Consider the following 4775-nt stretch of genomic DNA (forward strand, 5'->3'; position numbering starts at 1 on the left):
CATGTGAAGGTTGTTATAAGTTTCTTTTCTTTTGTGTCTTCCTCAGCTCTTGGTTTTGCTCCACATTTATTGGCTGAGGACCATCTTTTCTGGTCATATTGATAACCAATCACTTGTGGTCATTCTTTATTAAACTGTGGTGAATGCGGGAATACCTGCAAGGCCTATAAAGACTTACACCTTGGAGCCAAGCTCACATGTCCTCATGGGCTCTCATCTGCTTTCCTTCTGCTTCATAAACTTCAGTGGTACTGAACTTAGGTCACAAAATTGCAATTGGGCCAGACACAAATCCCTCAGGCCCCTGCAAGACCTGTGGTGACTATCAGTCAGTGCCATGGGTGTTTTGAACCTCTTGGTTACCTCTGCATGAAGTGCTAAAGAATGATTTGTGCTGCCACTGACCACTGTTGTGGCTGGGAAACAGTTTGACCTGGTTATGCAGCCCAGCAGCTCCTTCTGCCTGTGCTGGCGCCTGTGGTAAAACAGGCATCTTTCTACTTAGAACCAGTCTTTGCTGAGCTTCGCTGTTTGCATAAATTACTTGTGAAATTAAGCTTTCTATCTCTGCATTAACCTCAACCTTAAAACACCAGCTCCAACCCTAAAAAGGATGGTTTTGATTTCCACACCCACCCTCCTCCCTATGATGTCCCATTAACTTGTAAGTTCACTTTGTTGCAGGATCTTGTGGCCACCAAAAGTTCATAGGGTTTGAGAGGATAAATTAGTGGAGTGGTGCCAAACACATAAAGCCAGTGCTGGCTCAATAAGTCTCTGAGCTGCCAACAAGAAGATGCTGTGAAGCTTCCCTTTTACACCTCTTTTTGGCCTGGCTGGCATTGGGCTTGCAGGATCTGCACCTTCATATGCTGTGGCTAAGCTCTGTATTCTGGCGTGCTGCCAGAGTGGTAAGAAGCACTACTGGGGAGGTTGTTTTTGGTTAATGTTTATTCTAAGCTTGAGCTTCTCATCGAGGGTGAAGGTGAGAGCTAAGGGGCAAGGCATTTTCCGTGGGTAGATATCTACACCACCCAGTAGCAGGAACTATACCACAGTGCTGAGTTTCTTTTCCAGTCTGCAGGCTGGGCAACCTCCTGCCAGACACAAGGCCTCAGGCTTGCTCTCTTCCCATTTAAGAGCTCACTTGTGGCCTGAGAAAATGCTGACACTTCTCCAGCCATCTCCCAGTGCTAAGAGCTCCTTTACAAAACATTAGCTCTAGTTTGTCTAGGGACATGCCAAGTGCAAGAACACAAACACTTTCCAATGACCGAGCCACAGTGCTGGAGCTGATATAATATAATGCCAGGTGAGATAATTTAACCCCTTTCCTAAGTTCAGTGAGAAGCTGGGGCCTGCACGGAGATGCTAAATCATGAGATTATCTATGTGCTTTCTGTTGAACTTCAGGAGCTCTCCAGAGGGGAAAACAGTACACTGGGTTAGTCAGTGGAAGAGAAGGTATTGTAACCATGACACATTTGGGGTGAAATGTACCGTACTCTACTGCAGCTAGATGTTTGCTTTGGTCACATGGTCCACTACCTTTGAGATGAAGTCCTTATTTCTCCTTGTTATTAAATGACAGCTTCCTGCAAAGTGCAAAGTCTGCCTTTGAGACTCCAGCTATTGGATCAGTATCTGCTCTGGTTTTGAGCTTATTTTTTATGACAAAGAACCTCTGGCACATTCTGGTGTCAAGCTGTTCGAAGCTTGGAGACTTGGAGCAATATCCAGGGTAAGCAGAATTAAATTTCAAGCCCCCTTGTAATACCAAAATTGTACAGATAAAAACTTTCTAACATAGGTTTGAGTATTAGAAAGCTGCATTCTTTATTGCAATGTGCTGGTCACTCAGAGAATCCTTCCTCAAACTGAGTGCCCTGAACGTTGGGTAAATGCTCAAAACTGAGAGTTTTTAATCATACACACTGATGACATACTCATTGGCTATCCCTGATTACTTGATGTATGTGTATTACTTTATTTTACATAGTTGCACACCTTATTGGAAGTCCCTATATGGTTCTTTGGGGTTTGTCTTTTATGTCCAGTGTCCTTTTTAGGTGCCTGTTCCTCAACTCTCATTTTGAGTAAGTGCAATATCATTGCTTTGCATAACTTCTGCTTTGTCAGCCTTGCAAAGCTAAGCTGACATACTGTTTGTGTTTTGCATGAGTTTTTTTGTCTACTCCTCCAAGACTATATTGTTCCCTTTATTTGATAAGAGTAAAATGCTTTTCTGTTCTACTGTCCTTATCATTTGGGAAAAAAATAGTACTCAGCCCAACATCACAATTCCATGCTGAAAATAATGCCTACATATTTTTCTTTTACAGAGTCATTTTGTTGGTAGAAAAGTATTGTCTATGGGCAGCATTTTGCAGGGAGGAAAAGTTCCAAAACAAAATTAAAACCAATTGACATTTTTTTTCTCCATCTTCCAATAACATTTTTCAACATCATAAAAGCTATTGCACTTGATGGGAAATGCCAATGCCACAAACTCTGAAAAGGCTTCCAGTTTTGGCACTACCATTGCAATGGTGCTTTAAATCAGTCCCAAGGCTGGTAGGTGTTGTGCCCTCCATGCCACTTGCCTGCATACCTGTGGCACAGTTAGTTTTAGTGAGCTACATGGGGCTGGAAATAATTACAGTAGGAAAAATAGGAACCAGTGAAGTTTTTGTTAAAGATGAAGCTAATTGGTCATAACTAATTAGCAGCTTCCTCCACGTGTCTCCATCCAGAGCCATGTCAGGCCCCTTGTCCTCTGCAGGCAGGGATAAAGAAGAGTTCAGTGTTTGCTGCAGTGTCTCCCCTTCAGTGCAGATGTACTGGGCTGTGTCCTGGTATAACTTAGCCTTGAATTAAATATACCTGAGGATATCATATCTGCAAACTGGTCATGCCTTTCCTAGAGTTGCAAGGCATATCACGGTGCAGAAAGTTAGTTCCCTTCTGTCTCTTCTCATCCACCTCTGTAAATGCTCCATGCCAGTCAGGACCTTGCTCCCAGGGAGGTATGCCCAGCTGGATGAACTGCTTCATCATTGCTGCACAGACACCGTGAATGTGGCCATGCTATGTAGCTCCTGAAATGCAAACCAGCCACAACAGGTGTCAGCTCTGCTCTTCCAGTGGCTTGCCACAGGTTGAGATACTGCTCATGGCTAACAGGAGTGTTGTTCTGTTGCACTGCTGTCAGGCTCCCCTTCATAACCAACTCTGCTGGAGTGATAGCTTTCCACTTCTCACTATTTTGCATGGGCCAGAAAGAGATGGATGGGATACCAGCCTGCCTCTTGGCCTGATTTCTGGTACCTAATGGTGTGGGATGGCAGAGAGTTACAGAACATGCTGCTCCAACTTCTGCGCTGGATCTCAACAGAAAGCACAAACGTGTTGGCTGCTGGAGGCCCTTTGCACAGCAGAAGTGTTGTGTGGGAGAGCTCTTTCCCAAAAGCCACTTCTGTGGACACAGGCTGTCAGCAGCGGTTGCTCAACCAGGCTCTTGCTGCTGGATGACCAGTTGAGACATCTCAGGGAACACCTCAGAGATTCACCCCTGTCGGGTTCGGCTGTCTGTCTCTGCCCCGACACGGGTAGTGTGGTTCTTGGGTGGCACGCGTTTTAAAGGATGAGTCTGGACTCTTCAGCTTTTCGGTCTTCAGGTTGTTTATTATTTCTTATCTACAAAATTTTCTGTCTGCCCAACAGAGGTCTGATCTGCAAGCAGTCACAGGCACTCTCTGACCACCCACGGGGCGGTCATGTCTTTTTATACTAATATCTACGTACACAATATTTACCTTTATTTCCCAATGCTTTTCACCCATGTTGGCAAGTGCACCTTCACCATAAACCAATCCCCAAATGCCAACATCACCACAGGAGATGGAGGACAAGAAGAAGGAAGAAGAAGGACAAGACACGCCCTGATCCCTCCATCTTGTCTCCATAACCCCCCTGTACCCAAAAACCTTAAAATCTATATTTCACTTTCTAAATGTGTCTATTTTACACCTTATACTCTAAAGTGATTCTCTTGTCCTCAAACTCTTGTTATTTCTGTGGATGGATCAAAATCAAGCCACCAGACACTCTTGGCAACATTCCAGGATTTTCGAGACCCCCAAGGGTTCTCCTGGCATCTCTGGACATTGGGAACAATGTGCTGAGATCCCACACACCCCAATCACCAAGGACACCCCAGGCCCAGCCACCAAGTTTAAGACTGCAAAGGGGACTGGGGAGCAAAACCATTCACTTTGTCAGCACCTAAAACAGCTCTCAGGAATGGCACTTGCACATAAGTAGCACAGCCAGATGCCTACAGTGGACAGAGCTGTAGGTGAAAGAAATCTTTCCCCCTAAAGACCCTAAACAAAGATGTCTTTGTCTCTCTGTCAGTCCTGCATGCAATCTTCTACAGTTTACTCAGGGTTGGAGCACAACATGTGTTAAAGGAAGCACTGGAAATCATCTGTGCATCAGTACCTGACCTGTCTTGTACTTCTCCATGGGAAACATGTGTGCACACACTGCAAGGATCCTGAGGGCTACCAGAAGTCATCTCAATTCCTGTAGGCACGGCAGGCCCAGGACAGCTGCTGCACTAGCAGCCACAATTTGTGTCCACAGGAATTCCTTCCTGTGCTCCATCCATGGATATTGCTTCTCCACAGTTGTCTGGTGGCGTATCTGCTGAAGTGCCTCAGTCTCCTGGGATGTCCTGGGCTGGCACCTGGTAGCAAAGGATGAAGATCACT

This window comes from Molothrus ater, chromosome Z, assembly GCF_012460135.2.
Source record: "Molothrus ater isolate BHLD 08-10-18 breed brown headed cowbird chromosome Z, BPBGC_Mater_1.1, whole genome shotgun sequence".
Classification (NCBI taxonomy): Eukaryota; Metazoa; Chordata; class Aves; order Passeriformes; family Icteridae; genus Molothrus; species Molothrus ater.